This window comes from Lissotriton helveticus, chromosome 4_1, assembly GCF_964261635.1.
Source record: "Lissotriton helveticus chromosome 4_1, aLisHel1.1, whole genome shotgun sequence".
Lineage (NCBI taxonomy): Eukaryota > Metazoa > Chordata > Amphibia > Caudata > Salamandridae > Lissotriton > Lissotriton helveticus.
In genome coordinates, this window is record NC_136063.1 from 1,671,600,539 (window position 1) to 1,671,616,818 (window position 16,280).

Sequence of the window (16,280 nt, forward strand, 5' to 3'; positions counted from 1 at the left end):
TATAGCTATGTATACATAGATGCATACTTATACGTTGATAAGTATCAGTATAAAACATTGACGTTATGTTTTTCCAAGACCAAATTCTAAGAAATGGGTGAAATAGTAAATCTCATAATTCAAGCAGGTCCCACCGAGATTTGAACTCGGATCGCTGGATTCAGAGTCCAGAGTGCTAACCATTACACCATGGAACCCTCCCATACATGAGTCATTTTTCCATTGAGACAAAAGAGAGCGCATTAGTGCGGGGGCATTTCTTACATTGATGAAACGATATCTCTGTTGAATGCTCATAGTGTAAAGAGCTATAATGTGATTTGATTCTGTTCAGATACATTCTCCTTAACAGTGTTAAATATGCAAACGTTTATCAGGATAGGCAAGTTATATCATAATGATCATCTTTGACTGTAACATATTAAAACATTTTACATTTCCAAACTAATACACCCATTTCTTTGTCTCTCACATGGGCTGCGCCAAAGAGCAATGATTGGCACGTTGGACTTTGCATGCAAAGGTACCAGTCCAAATCTTGGGGGTACTATTTTATTACTCTTGACCTTTTCTATTTCTGTCACCTTTGTTTATTGATAGCTCAAATCCAACACCAGTAGGTTGAAAGAGACAATTATTGATTCCTTTCAAAACGTCCATCAGCTTGAACAAGTACCAGAAATACAAACATTATAATACGTTTACATCACATTCCTACACAAAATAGTGTGACATTAAGAAATCATATCCTGTTTTTCTGAAATGCATTTCAGAGGCCTGATTCCCAGCATCCCTTTTTGAAGCTTTCTGCGCTATTGATAAGGCGAATTTAGCACATTTTGAAAGAGAAGTGTTCTTAAATCAAACCTAGAGAACCACAATGACGGTATCATTCAGATAGTACAAATGTTTTTGTATATTAGTATGGAAATTGTGAAATAAAACGTTTTTCATGCTGATTTTCAACAGTCGATCTGCAATCGTGAAACATAAGCTTTTGCTTGGAGGCCTCACAGGTACTGATCTAATTTTCTCTTTTAAGATTATTCACAAATCATATGATATGCTTTGTATAAATCAACTATATTGTTAGATCAAAATTGAGTAAAAAGTGACTATCTCAATTTCATGACATATAGAAGAGTAAGGAGAAGAAGCTCATGTTTCAAATGTGGAGAGGCAACAACTTTTCATTATTTTCACCTCTACTAATTATATGCATTTTTATAATGTATGTGTTTATGTTGTCCTATAAATATACAGAGACATATAGCAAGATATAGGGAGATACATACGTGTAAAGTGGATATGTACAAGTTTATAAGTAAATGAGATGTTTTTCCAATTAATAATTCTAAGAACTGAATGGAAAAAGAAAATCGTAAAGTTTAGATAAGTCCCACTGTGATTTGTACTCAGATCCCGGTTTTCAGAGTCTAGAGTGCTAAGCATGATACCATCAAACCACCTGTACCAGGTTGAGCTTTTCATTTTGAGAGAAGAGATTGCATTCACGGGGGAATCTTATATTTTATTGCAAAATCGTATCTCACATAAAAAGTACTGTTCAACAGAGTGATAGCGTTACTTGAGTCCTCTGGGCAACATCCTTCCCTAACATAGTTCAATATGCAAAAGTTGAACAGAATAGAAAAGTAATAACATTCTGTTGGTCTTTGACTGTAGAACATTAAAAACTTTGAAATGTTCACATTGCTGCAGCAATTTGCTCCCTTGTCACATGGGAGGTTCCATGGTGTAATGGTTAGCACTTTGGACTTTGAATCCAAGGATCCGAGTTCAAATCTCGGAGGGACCACTTTCATGACTGTTGATCAAATCTTTTTCTGTCAAGTGTATTCATAAATATCACAAATCTAACACGGGTAGAGTGAAACATTAATTTATTGATTGTATTCTGAAAGTCTATTCGATGTGAGCAAATGATAGAACTTTTAGAAAACATGGAAATTAAATGGCTCAAAATAATGAGACATTTTGCGAGCTGACTGTTTTCTCAAACTCATCACAGGGGGCTGATGCAAGATATTACTTTCTTAAATCTTACTGTTATTGATAAGGGGAAGATGGAACTTTTTAATTGGAAATCCTTCATTAAAACAAAACTTGAGGAATCAAATTGTGTATTATGGGGACAGAAGATATGACGTTTTGAATAACAATCATGAAATTCAGACACACATATATTTACACTCTGATTTTCTAAAGTAAATCCATAACCATAAAGTAAAATCTTTCGAAAGACGTGTCAAAGGTAATAATCTGAATTTCTCTTTCAAAGAAATTCACAATTAAATGCACTGTGTAAGTCAAGCATGTTGTCATATAAGAAATCAGCAAAAATTAACTATCTCATTACTGGTCATATAGATGAGAGAGGAAATGAACCTAACGTTTAAATTGTGGATGGGAAACAACAGTTTTTAGTTTTCAGCTTCAATACATATGTTTATGAATAATTGATTTCTTTATATAGTCTTATCGCTATCTAGACGGATATAGCTATGTATACATAGATGCATACTTATACGTTGATAAGTATCAGTATAAAACATTGACGTTATGTTTTTCCAAGACCAAATTCTAAGAAATGGGTGAAATAGTAAATCTCATAATTCAAGCAGGTCCCACCGAGATTTGAACTCGGATCGCTGGATTCAGAGTCCAGAGTGCTAACCATTACACCATGGAACCCTCCCATACATGAGTCATTTTTCCATTGAGACAAAAGAGAGCGCATTAGTGCGGGGGCATTTCTTACATTGATGAAACGATATCTCTGTTGAATGCTCATAGTGTAAAGAGCTATAATGTGATTTGATTCTGTTCAGATACATTCTCCTTAACAGTGTTAAATATGCAAACGTTTATCAGGATAGGCAAGTTATATCATAATGATCATCTTTGACTGTAACATATTAAAACATTTTACATTTCCAAACTAATACACCCATTTCTTTGTCTCTCACATGGGCTGCGCCAAAGAGCAATGATTGGCACGTTGGACTTTGCATGCAAAGGTACCAGTCCAAATCTTGGGGGTACTATTTTATTACTCTTGACCTTTTCTATTTCTGTCACCTTTGTTTATTGATAGCTCAAATCCAACACCAGTAGGTTGAAAGAGACAATTATTGATTCCTTTCAAAACGTCCATCAGCTTGAACAAGTACCAGAAATACAAACATTATAATACGTTTACATCACATTCCTACACAAAATAGTGTGACATTAAGAAATCATATCCTGTTTTTCTGAAATGCATTTCAGAGGCCTGATTCCCAGCATCCCTTTTTGAAGCTTTCTGCGCTATTGATAAGGCGAATTTAGCACATTTTGAAAGAGAAGTGTTCTTAAATCAAACCTAGAGAACCACAATGACGGTATCATTCAGATAGTACAAATGTTTTTGTATATTAGTATGGAAATTGTGAAATAAAACGTTTTTCATGCTGATTTTCAACAGTCGATCTGCAATCGTGAAACATAAGCTTTTGCTTGGAGGCCTCACAGGTACTGATCTAATTTTCTCTTTTAAGATTATTCACAAATCATATGATATGCTTTGTATAAATCAACTATATTGTTAGATCAAAATTGAGTAAAAAGTGACTATCTCAATTTCATGACATATAGAAGAGTAAGGAGAAGAAGCTCATGTTTCAAATGTGGAGAGGCAACAACTTTTCATTATTTTCACCTCTACTAATTATATGCATTTTTATAATGTATGTGTTTATGTTGTCCTATAAATATACAGAGACATATAGCAAGATATAGGGAGATACATACGTGTAAAGTGGATATGTACAAGTTTATAAGTAAATGAGATGTTTTTCCAATTAATAATTCTAAGAACTGAATGGAAAAAGAAAATCGTAAAGTTTAGATAAGTCCCACTGTGATTTGTACTCAGATCCCGGTTTTCAGAGTCTAGAGTGCTAAGCATGATACCATCAAACCACCTGTACCAGGTTGAGCTTTTCATTTTGAGAGAAGAGATTGCATTCACGGGGGAATCTTATATTTTATTGCAAAATCGTATCTCACATAAAAAGTACTGTTCAACAGAGTGATAGCGTTACTTGAGTCCTCTGGGCAACATCCTTCCCTAACATAGTTCAATATGCAAAAGTTGAACAGAATAGAAAAGTAATAACATTCTGTTGGTCTTTGACTGTAGAACATTAAAAACTTTGAAATGTTCACATTGCTGCAGCAATTTGCTCCCTTGTCACATGGGAGGTTCCATGGTGTAATGGTTAGCACTTTGGACTTTGAATCCAAGGATCCGAGTTCAAATCTCGGAGGGACCACTTTCATGACTGTTGATCAAATCTTTTTCTGTCAAGTGTATTCATAAATATCACAAATCTAACACGGGTAGAGTGAAACATTAATTTATTGATTGTATTCTGAAAGTCTATTCGATGTGAGCAAATGATAGAACTTTTAGAAAACATGGAAATTAAATGGCTCAAAATAATGAGACATTTTGCGAGCTGACTGTTTTCTCAAACTCATCACAGGGGGCTGATGCAAGATATTACTTTCTTAAATCTTACTGTTATTGATAAGGGGAAGATGGAACTTTTTAATTGGAAATCCTTCATTAAAACAAAACTTGAGGAATCAAATTGTGTATTATGGGGACAGAAGATATGACGTTTTGAATAACAATCATGAAATTCAGACACACATATATTTACACTCTGATTTTCTAAAGTAAATCCATAACCATAAAGTAAAATCTTTCGAAAGACGTGTCAAAGGTAATAATCTGAATTTCTCTTTCAAAGAAATTCACAATTAAATGCACTGTGTAAGTCAAGCATGTTGTCATATAAGAAATCAGCAAAAATTAACTATCTCATTACTGGTCATATAGATGAGAGAGGAAATGAACCTAACGTTTAAATTGTGGATGGGAAACAACAGTTTTTAGTTTTCAGCTTCAATACATATGTTTATGAATAATTGATTTCTTTATATAGTCTTATCGCTATCTAGACGGATATAGCTATGTATACATAGATGCATACTTATACGTTGATAAGTATCAGTATAAAACATTGACGTTATGTTTTTCCAAGACCAAATTCTAAGAAATGGGTGAAATAGTAAATCTCATAATTCAAGCAGGTCCCACCGAGATTTGAACTCGGATCGCTGGATTCAGAGTCCAGAGTGCTAACCATTACACCATGGAACCCTCCCATACATGAGTCATTTTTCCATTGAGACAAAAGAGAGCGCATTAGTGCGGGGGCATTTCTTACATTGATGAAACGATATCTCTGTTGAATGCTCATAGTGTAAAGAGCTATAATGTGATTTGATTCTGTTCAGATACATTCTCCTTAACAGTGTTAAATATGCAAACGTTTATCAGGATAGGCAAGTTATATCATAATGATCATCTTTGACTGTAACATATTAAAACATTTTACATTTCCAAACTAATACACCCATTTCTTTGTCTCTCACATGGGCTGCGCCAAAGAGCAATGATTGGCACGTTGGACTTTGCATGCAAAGGTACCAGTCCAAATCTTGGGGGTACTATTTTATTACTCTTGACCTTTTCTATTTCTGTCACCTTTGTTTATTGATAGCTCAAATCCAACACCAGTAGGTTGAAAGAGACAATTATTGATTCCTTTCAAAACGTCCATCAGCTTGAACAAGTACCAGAAATACAAACATTATAATACGTTTACATCACATTCCTACACAAAATAGTGTGACATTAAGAAATCATATCCTGTTTTTCTGAAATGCATTTCAGAGGCCTGATTCCCAGCATCCCTTTTTGAAGCTTTCTGCGCTATTGATAAGGCGAATTTAGCACATTTTGAAAGAGAAGTGTTCTTAAATCAAACCTAGAGAACCACAATGACGGTATCATTCAGATAGTACAAATGTTTTTGTATATTAGTATGGAAATTGTGAAATAAAACGTTTTTCATGCTGATTTTCAACAGTCGATCTGCAATCGTGAAACATAAGCTTTTGCTTGGAGGCCTCACAGGTACTGATCTAATTTTCTCTTTTAAGATTATTCACAAATCATATGATATGCTTTGTATAAATCAACTATATTGTTAGATCAAAATTGAGTAAAAAGTGACTATCTCAATTTCATGACATATAGAAGAGTAAGGAGAAGAAGCTCATGTTTCAAATGTGGAGAGGCAACAACTTTTCATTATTTTCACCTCTACTAATTATATGCATTTTTATAATGTATGTGTTTATGTTGTCCTATAAATATACAGAGACATATAGCAAGATATAGGGAGATACATACGTGTAAAGTGGATATGTACAAGTTTATAAGTAAATGAGATGTTTTTCCAATTAATAATTCTAAGAACTGAATGGAAAAAGAAAATCGTAAAGTTTAGATAAGTCCCACTGTGATTTGTACTCAGATCCCGGTTTTCAGAGTCTAGAGTGCTAAGCATGATACCATCAAACCACCTGTACCAGGTTGAGCTTTTCATTTTGAGAGAAGAGATTGCATTCACGGGGGAATCTTATATTTTATTGCAAAATCGTATCTCACATAAAAAGTACTGTTCAACAGAGTGATAGCGTTACTTGAGTCCTCTGGGCAACATCCTTCCCTAACATAGTTCAATATGCAAAAGTTGAACAGAATAGAAAAGTAATAACATTCTGTTGGTCTTTGACTGTAGAACATTAAAAACTTTGAAATGTTCACATTGCTGCAGCAATTTGCTCCCTTGTCACATGGGAGGTTCCATGGTGTAATGGTTAGCACTTTGGACTTTGAATCCAAGGATCCGAGTTCAAATCTCGGAGGGACCACTTTCATGACTGTTGATCAAATCTTTTTCTGTCAAGTGTATTCATAAATATCACAAATCTAACACGGGTAGAGTGAAACATTAATTTATTGATTGTATTCTGAAAGTCTATTCGATGTGAGCAAATGATAGAACTTTTAGAAAACATGGAAATTAAATGGCTCAAAATAATGAGACATTTTGCGAGCTGACTGTTTTCTCAAACTCATCACAGGGGGCTGATGCAAGATATTACTTTCTTAAATCTTACTGTTATTGATAAGGGGAAGATGGAACTTTTTAATTGGAAATCCTTCATTAAAACAAAACTTGAGGAATCAAATTGTGTATTATGGGGACAGAAGATATGACGTTTTGAATAACAATCATGAAATTCAGACACACATATATTTACACTCTGATTTTCTAAAGTAAATCCATAACCATAAAGTAAAATCTTTCGAAAGACGTGTCAAAGGTAATAATCTGAATTTCTCTTTCAAAGAAATTCACAATTAAATGCACTGTGTAAGTCAAGCATGTTGTCATATAAGAAATCAGCAAAAATTAACTATCTCATTACTGGTCATATAGATGAGAGAGGAAATGAACCTAACGTTTAAATTGTGGATGGGAAACAACAGTTTTTAGTTTTCAGCTTCAATACATATGTTTATGAATAATTGATTTCTTTATATAGTCTTATCGCTATCTAGACGGATATAGCTATGTATACATAGATGCATACTTATACGTTGATAAGTATCAGTATAAAACATTGACGTTATGTTTTTCCAAGACCAAATTCTAAGAAATGGGTGAAATAGTAAATCTCATAATTCAAGCAGGTCCCACCGAGATTTGAACTCGGATCGCTGGATTCAGAGTCCAGAGTGCTAACCATTACACCATGGAACCCTCCCATACATGAGTCATTTTTCCATTGAGACAAAAGAGAGCGCATTAGTGCGGGGGCATTTCTTACATTGATGAAACGATATCTCTGTTGAATGCTCATAGTGTAAAGAGCTATAATGTGATTTGATTCTGTTCAGATACATTCTCCTTAACAGTGTTAAATATGCAAACGTTTATCAGGATAGGCAAGTTATATCATAATGATCATCTTTGACTGTAACATATTAAAACATTTTACATTTCCAAACTAATACACCCATTTCTTTGTCTCTCACATGGGCTGCGCCAAAGAGCAATGATTGGCACGTTGGACTTTGCATGCAAAGGTACCAGTCCAAATCTTGGGGGTACTATTTTATTACTCTTGACCTTTTCTATTTCTGTCACCTTTGTTTATTGATAGCTCAAATCCAACACCAGTAGGTTGAAAGAGACAATTATTGATTCCTTTCAAAACGTCCATCAGCTTGAACAAGTACCAGAAATACAAACATTATAATACGTTTACATCACATTCCTACACAAAATAGTGTGACATTAAGAAATCATATCCTGTTTTTCTGAAATGCATTTCAGAGGCCTGATTCCCAGCATCCCTTTTTGAAGCTTTCTGCGCTATTGATAAGGCGAATTTAGCACATTTTGAAAGAGAAGTGTTCTTAAATCAAACCTAGAGAACCACAATGACGGTATCATTCAGATAGTACAAATGTTTTTGTATATTAGTATGGAAATTGTGAAATAAAACGTTTTTCATGCTGATTTTCAACAGTCGATCTGCAATCGTGAAACATAAGCTTTTGCTTGGAGGCCTCACAGGTACTGATCTAATTTTCTCTTTTAAGATTATTCACAAATCATATGATATGCTTTGTATAAATCAACTATATTGTTAGATCAAAATTGAGTAAAAAGTGACTATCTCAATTTCATGACATATAGAAGAGTAAGGAGAAGAAGCTCATGTTTCAAATGTGGAGAGGCAACAACTTTTCATTATTTTCACCTCTACTAATTATATGCATTTTTATAATGTATGTGTTTATGTTGTCCTATAAATATACAGAGACATATAGCAAGATATAGGGAGATACATACGTGTAAAGTGGATATGTACAAGTTTATAAGTAAATGAGATGTTTTTCCAATTAATAATTCTAAGAACTGAATGGAAAAAGAAAATCGTAAAGTTTAGATAAGTCCCACTGTGATTTGTACTCAGATCCCGGTTTTCAGAGTCTAGAGTGCTAAGCATGATACCATCAAACCACCTGTACCAGGTTGAGCTTTTCATTTTGAGAGAAGAGATTGCATTCACGGGGGAATCTTATATTTTATTGCAAAATCGTATCTCACATAAAAAGTACTGTTCAACAGAGTGATAGCGTTACTTGAGTCCTCTGGGCAACATCCTTCCCTAACATAGTTCAATATGCAAAAGTTGAACAGAATAGAAAAGTAATAACATTCTGTTGGTCTTTGACTGTAGAACATTAAAAACTTTGAAATGTTCACATTGCTGCAGCAATTTGCTCCCTTGTCACATGGGAGGTTCCATGGTGTAATGGTTAGCACTTTGGACTTTGAATCCAAGGATCCGAGTTCAAATCTCGGTGGGACCACTTTCATGACTGTTGATCAAATCTTTTTCTGTCAAGTGTATTCATAAATATCACAAATCTAACACGGGTAGAGTGAAACATTAATTTATTGATTGTATTCTGAAAGTCTATTCGATGTGAGCAAATGATAGAACTTTTAGAAAACATGGAAATTAAATGGCTCAAAATAATGAGACATTTTGCGAGCTGACTGTTTTCTCAAACTCATCACAGGGGGCTGATGCAAGATATTACTTTCTTAAATCTTACTGTTATTGATAAGGGGAAGATGGAACTTTTTAATTGGAAATCCTTCATTAAAACAAAACTTGAGGAATCAAATTGTGTATTATGGGGACAGAAGATATGACGTTTTGAATAACAATCATGAAATTCAGACACACATATATTTACACTCTGATTTTCTAAAGTAAATCCATAACCATAAAGTAAAATCTTTCGAAAGACGTGTCAAAGGTAATAATCTGAATTTCTCTTTCAAAGAAATTCACAATTAAATGCACTGTGTAAGTCAAGCATGTTGTCATATAAGAAATCAGCAAAAATTAACTATCTCATTACTGGTCATATAGATGAGAGAGGAAATGAACCTAACGTTTAAATTGTGGATGGGAAACAACAGTTTTTAGTTTTCAGCTTCAATACATATGTTTATGAATAATTGATTTCTTTATATAGTCTTATCGCTATCTAGACGGATATAGCTATGTATACATAGATGCATACTTATACGTTGATAAGTATCAGTATAAAACATTGACGTTATGTTTTTCCAAGACCAAATTCTAAGAAATGGGTGAAATAGTAAATCTCATAATTCAAGCAGGTCCCACCGAGATTTGAACTCGGATCGCTGGATTCAGAGTCCAGAGTGCTAACCATTACACCATGGAACCCTCCCATACATGAGTCATTTTTCCATTGAGACAAAAGAGAGCGCATTAGTGCGGGGGCATTTCTTACATTGATGAAACGATATCTCTGTTGAATGCTCATAGTGTAAAGAGCTATAATGTGATTTGATTCTGTTCAGATACATTCTCCTTAACAGTGTTAAATATGCAAACGTTTATCAGGATAGGCAAGTTATATCATAATGATCATCTTTGACTGTAACATATTAAAACATTTTACATTTCCAAACTAATACACCCATTTCTTTGTCTCTCACATGGGCTGCGCCAAAGAGCAATGATTGGCACGTTGGACTTTGCATGCAAAGGTACCAGTCCAAATCTTGGGGGTACTATTTTATTACTCTTGACCTTTTCTATTTCTGTCACCTTTGTTTATTGATAGCTCAAATCCAACACCAGTAGGTTGAAAGAGACAATTATTGATTCCTTTCAAAACGTCCATCAGCTTGAACAAGTACCAGAAATACAAACATTATAATACGTTTACATCACATTCCTACACAAAATAGTGTGACATTAAGAAATCATATCCTGTTTTTCTGAAATGCATTTCAGAGGCCTGATTCCCAGCATCCCTTTTTGAAGCTTTCTGCGCTATTGATAAGGCGAATTTAGCACATTTTGAAAGAGAAGTGTTCTTAAATCAAACCTAGAGAACCACAATGACGGTATCATTCAGATAGTACAAATGTTTTTGTATATTAGTATGGAAATTGTGAAATAAAACGTTTTTCATGCTGATTTTCAACAGTCGATCTGCAATCGTGAAACATAAGCTTTTGCTTGGAGGCCTCACAGGTACTGATCTAATTTTCTCTTTTAAGATTATTCACAAATCATATGATATGCTTTGTATAAATCAACTATATTGTTAGATCAAAATTGAGTAAAAAGTGACTATCTCAATTTCATGACATATAGAAGAGTAAGGAGAAGAAGCTCATGTTTCAAATGTGGAGAGGCAACAACTTTTCATTATTTTCACCTCTACTAATTATATGCATTTTTATAATGTATGTGTTTATGTTGTCCTATAAATATACAGAGACATATAGCAAGATATAGGGAGATACATACGTGTAAAGTGGATATGTACAAGTTTATAAGTAAATGAGATGTTTTTCCAATTAATAATTCTAAGAACTGAATGGAAAAAGAAAATCGTAAAGTTTAGATAAGTCCCACTGTGATTTGTACTCAGATCCCGGTTTTCAGAGTCTAGAGTGCTAAGCATGATACCATCAAACCACCTGTACCAGGTTGAGCTTTTCATTTTGAGAGAAGAGATTGCATTCACGGGGGAATCTTATATTTTATTGCAAAATCGTATCTCACATAAAAAGTACTGTTCAACAGAGTGATAGCGTTACTTGAGTCCTCTGGGCAACATCCTTCCCTAACATAGTTCAATATGCAAAAGTTGAACAGAATAGAAAAGTAATAACATTCTGTTGGTCTTTGACTGTAGAACATTAAAAACTTTGAAATGTTCACATTGCTGCAGCAATTTGCTCCCTTGTCACATGGGAGGTTCCATGGTGTAATGGTTAGCACTTTGGACTTTGAATCCAAGGATCCGAGTTCAAATCTCGGTGGGACCACTTTCATGACTGTTGATCAAATCTTTTTCTGTCAAGTGTATTCATAAATATCACAAATCTAACACGGGTAGAGTGAAACATTAATTTATTGATTGTATTCTGAAAGTCTATTCGATGTGAGCAAATGATAGAACTTTTAGAAAACATGGAAATTAAATGGCTCAAAATAATGAGACATTTTGCGAGCTGACTGTTTTCTCAAACTCATCACAGGGGGCTGATGCAAGATATTACTTTCTTAAATCTTACTGTTATTGATAAGGGGAAGATGGAACTTTTTAATTGGAAATCCTTCATTAAAACAAAACTTGAGGAATCAAATTGTGTATTATGGGGACAGAAGATATGACGTTTTGAATAACAATCGTGAAATTCAGACACACATATATTTACACTCTGATTTTCTAAAGTAAATCCATAACCATAAAGTAAAATCTTTCGAAAGACGTGTCAAAGGTAATAATCTGAATTTCTCTTTCAAAGAAATTCACAATTAAATGCACTGTGTAAGTCAAGCATGTTGTCATATAAGAAATCAGCAAAAATTAACTATCTCATTACTGGTCATATAGATGAGAGAGGAAATGAACCTAACGTTTAAATTGTGGATGGGAAACAACAGTTTTTAGTTTTCAGCTTCAATACATATGTTTATGAATAATTGATTTCTTTATATAGTCTTATCGCTATCTAGACGGATATAGCTATGTATACATAGATGCATACTTATACGTTGATAAGTATCAGTATAAAACATTGACGTTATGTTTTTCCAAGACCAAATTCTAAGAAATGGGTGAAATAGTAAATCTCATAATTCAAGCAGGTCCCACCGAGATTTGAACTCGGATCGCTGGATTCAGAGTCCAGAGTGCTAACCATTACACCATGGAACCCTCCCATACATGAGTCATTTTTCCATTGAGACAAAAGAGAGCGCATTAGTGCGGGGGCATTTCTTACATTGATGAAACGATATCTCTGTTGAATGCTCATAGTGTAAAGAGCTATAATGTGATTTGATTCTGTTCAGATACATTCTCCTTAACAGTGTTAAATATGCAAACGTTTATCAGGATAGGCAAGTTATATCATAATGATCATCTTTGACTGTAACATATTAAAACATTTTACATTTCCAAACTAATACACCCATTTCTTTGTCTCTCACATGGGCTGCGCCAAAGAGCAATGATTGGCACGTTGGACTTTGCATGCAAAGGTACCAGTCCAAATCTTGGGGGTACTATTTTATTACTCTTGACCTTTTCTATTTCTGTCACCTTTGTTTATTGATAGCTCAAATCCAACACCAGTAGGTTGAAAGAGACAATTATTGATTCCTTTCAAAACGTCCATCAGCTTGAACAAGTACCAGAAATACAAACATTATAATACGTTTACATCACATTCCTACACAAAATAGTGTGACATTAAGAAATCCTATCCTGTTTTTCTGAAATGCATTTCAGAGGCCTGATTCCCAGCATCCCTTTTTGAAGCTTTCTGCGCTATTGATAAGGCGAATTTAGCACATTTTGAAAGAGAAGTGTTCTTAAATCAAACCTAGAGAACCACAATGACGGTATCATTCAGATAGTACAAATGTTTTTTGTATATTAGTATGGAAATTGTGAAATAAAACGTTTTTCATGCTGATTTTCAACAGTCGATCTGCAATCGTGAAACATAAGCTTTTGCTTGGAGGCCTCACAGGTACTGATCTAATTTTCTCTTTTAAGATTATTCACAAATCATATGATATGCTTTGTATAAATCAACTATATTGTTAGATCAAAATTGAGTAAAAAGTGACTATCTCAATTTCATGACATATAGAAGAGTAAGGAGAAGAAGCTCATGTTTCAAATGTGGAGAGGCAACAACTTTTCATTATTTTCACCTCTACTAATTATATGCATTTTTATAATGTATGTGTTTATGTTGTCCTATAAATATACAGAGACATATAGCAAGATATAGGGAGATACATACGTGTAAAGTGGATATGTACAAGTTTATAAGTAAATGAGATGTTTTTCCAATTAATAATTCTAAGAACTGAATGGAAAAGAAAATCGTAAAGTTTAGATAAGTCCCACTGTGATTTGTACTCAGATCCCGGTTTTCAGAGTCTAGAGTGCTAAGCATGATACCATCAAACCACCTGTACCAGGTTGAGCTTTTCATTTTGAGAGAAGAGATTGCATTCACGGGGGAATCTTATATTTTATTGCAAAATCGTATCTCACATAAAAAGTACTGTTCAACAGAGTGATAGCGTTACTTGAGTCCTCTGGGCAACATCCTTCCCTAACATAGTTCAATATGCAAAAGTTGAACAGAATAGAAAAGTAATAACATTCTGTTGGTCTTTGACTGTAGAACATTAAAAACTTTGAAATGTTCACATTGCTGCAGCAATTTGCTCCCTTGTCACATGGGAGGTTCCATGGTGTAATGGTTAGCACTTTGGACTTTGAATCCAAGGATCCGAGTTCAAATCTCAGTGGGACCACTTTCATGACTGTTGATCAAATCTTTTTCTGTCAAGTGTATTCATAAATATCACAAATCTAACACGGGTAGAGTGAAACATTAATTTATTGATTGTATTCTGAAAGTCTATTCGATGTGAGCAAATGATAGAACTTTTAGAAAACATGGAAATTAAATGGCTCAAAATAATGAGACATTTTGCGAGCTGACTCTGTTTTCTCAAACTCATCACAGGGGGCTGATGCAAGATATTACTTTCTTAAATCTTACTGTTATTGATAAGGGGAAGATGGAACTTTTTAATTGGAAATCCTTCATTAAAACAAAACTTGAGGAATCAAATTGTGTATTATGGGGACAGAAGATATGACGTTTTGAATAACAATCGTGAAATTCAGACACACATATATTTACACTCTGATTTTCTAAAGTAAATCCATAACCATAAAGTAAAATCTTTCGAAAGACGTGTCAAAGGTAATAATCTGAATTTCTCTTTCAAAGAAATTCACAATTAAATGCACTGTGTAAGTCAAGCATGTTGTCATATAAGAAATCAGCAAAAATTAACTATCTCATTACTGGTCATATAGATGAGAGAGGAAATGAACCTAACGTTTAAATTGTGGATGGGAAACAACAGTTTTTAGTTTTCAGCTTCAATACATATGTTTATGAATAATTGATTTCTTTATATAGTCTTATCGCTATCTAGACGGATATAGCTATGTATACATAGATGCATACTTATACGTTGATAAGTATCAGTATAAAACATTGACGTTATGTTTTTCCAAGACCAAATTCTAAGAAATGGGTGAAATAGTAAATCTCATAATTCAAGCAGGTCCCACCGAGATTAACTCGGATCGCTGGATTCAGAGTCCAGAGTGCTAACCATTACACCATGGAACCCTCCCATACATGAGTCATTTTTCCATTGAGACAAAAGAGAGCGCATTAGTGCGGGGGCATTTCTTACATTGATGAAACGATATCTCTGTTGAATGCTCATAGTGTAAAGAGCTATAATGTGATTTGATTCTGTTCAGATACATTCTCCTTAACAGTGTTAAATATGCAAACGTTTATCAGGATAGGCAAGTTATATCATAATGATCATCTTTGACTGTAACATATTAAAACATTTTACATTTCCAAACTAATACACCCATTTCTTTGTCTCTCACATGGGCTGCGCCAAAGAGCAATGATTGGCACGTTGGACTTTGCATGCAAAGGTACCAGTCCAAATCTTGGGGGTACTATTTTATTACTCTTGACCTTTTCTATTTCTGTCACCTTTGTTTATTGATAGCTCAAATCCAACACCAGTAGGTTGAAAGAGACAATTATTGATTCCTTTCAAAACGTCCATCAGCTTGAACAAGTACCAGAAATACAAACATTATAATACGTTTACATCACATTCCTACACAAAATAGTGTGACATTAAGAAATCATATCCTGTTTTTCTGAAATGCATTTCAGAGGCCTGATTCCCAGCATCCCTTTTTGAAGCTTTCTGCGCTATTGATAAGGCGAATTTAGCACATTTTGAAAGAGAAGTGTTCTTAAATCAAACCTAGAGAACCACAATGACGGTATCATTCAGATAGTACAAATGTTTTTGTATATTAGTATGGAAATTGTGAAATAAAACGTTTTTCATGCTGATTTTCAACAGTCGATCTGCAATCGTGAAACATAAGCTTTTGCTTGGAGGCCTCACAGGTACTGATCTAATTTTCTCTTTTAAGATTATTCACAAATCATATGATATGCTTTGTATAAATCAACTATATTGTTAGATCAAAATTGAGTAAAAAGTGACTATCTCAATTTCATGACATATAGAAGAGTAAGGAGAAGAAGCTCATGTTTCAAATG

General features: G+C 34.0%; 12 non-coding genes across 12 annotated transcripts; 6 read left to right on the forward strand and 6 right to left on the reverse strand.

The window, feature by feature from the left end:
• Positions 1–125: 125 nt before the first annotated feature.
• On the reverse strand, positions 126–197 carry TRNAQ-CUG (transfer RNA glutamine (anticodon CUG)). The gene has a single exon. It is a non-coding gene; the product is annotated as a tRNA-Gln (tRNA).
• A 1,550-nt stretch (positions 198–1,747) lies between these two features.
• On the forward strand, positions 1,748–1,819 carry TRNAQ-UUG (transfer RNA glutamine (anticodon UUG)). Its single transcript has one exon. It is a non-coding gene; the product is annotated as a tRNA-Gln (tRNA).
• Positions 1,820–2,643: 824 nt separating this feature from the next.
• TRNAQ-CUG (transfer RNA glutamine (anticodon CUG)) lies at positions 2,644–2,715 on the reverse strand. The gene has a single exon. It is a non-coding gene; the product is annotated as a tRNA-Gln (tRNA).
• A 1,550-nt stretch (positions 2,716–4,265) lies between these two features.
• TRNAQ-UUG (transfer RNA glutamine (anticodon UUG)) lies at positions 4,266–4,337 on the forward strand. Its single transcript has one exon. It is a non-coding gene; the product is annotated as a tRNA-Gln (tRNA).
• An 824-nt stretch (positions 4,338–5,161) lies between these two features.
• Positions 5,162–5,233, reverse strand: TRNAQ-CUG (transfer RNA glutamine (anticodon CUG)). Its single transcript has one exon. It is a non-coding gene; the product is annotated as a tRNA-Gln (tRNA).
• Positions 5,234–6,783: 1,550 nt separating this feature from the next.
• Positions 6,784–6,855, forward strand: TRNAQ-UUG (transfer RNA glutamine (anticodon UUG)). Its single transcript has one exon. It is a non-coding gene; the product is annotated as a tRNA-Gln (tRNA).
• Positions 6,856–7,679: 824 nt separating this feature from the next.
• Positions 7,680–7,751, reverse strand: TRNAQ-CUG (transfer RNA glutamine (anticodon CUG)). The gene has a single exon. It is a non-coding gene; the product is annotated as a tRNA-Gln (tRNA).
• Positions 7,752–9,301: 1,550 nt separating this feature from the next.
• Positions 9,302–9,373, forward strand: TRNAQ-UUG (transfer RNA glutamine (anticodon UUG)). Its single transcript has one exon. It is a non-coding gene; the product is annotated as a tRNA-Gln (tRNA).
• Positions 9,374–10,197: 824 nt separating this feature from the next.
• On the reverse strand, positions 10,198–10,269 carry TRNAQ-CUG (transfer RNA glutamine (anticodon CUG)). The gene has a single exon. It is a non-coding gene; the product is annotated as a tRNA-Gln (tRNA).
• A 1,550-nt stretch (positions 10,270–11,819) lies between these two features.
• TRNAQ-UUG (transfer RNA glutamine (anticodon UUG)) lies at positions 11,820–11,891 on the forward strand. The gene has a single exon. It is a non-coding gene; the product is annotated as a tRNA-Gln (tRNA).
• An 824-nt stretch (positions 11,892–12,715) lies between these two features.
• On the reverse strand, positions 12,716–12,787 carry TRNAQ-CUG (transfer RNA glutamine (anticodon CUG)). The gene has a single exon. It is a non-coding gene; the product is annotated as a tRNA-Gln (tRNA).
• A 1,550-nt stretch (positions 12,788–14,337) lies between these two features.
• Positions 14,338–14,409, forward strand: TRNAQ-UUG (transfer RNA glutamine (anticodon UUG)). The gene has a single exon. It is a non-coding gene; the product is annotated as a tRNA-Gln (tRNA).
• Positions 14,410–16,280: the final 1,871 nt, after the last annotated feature.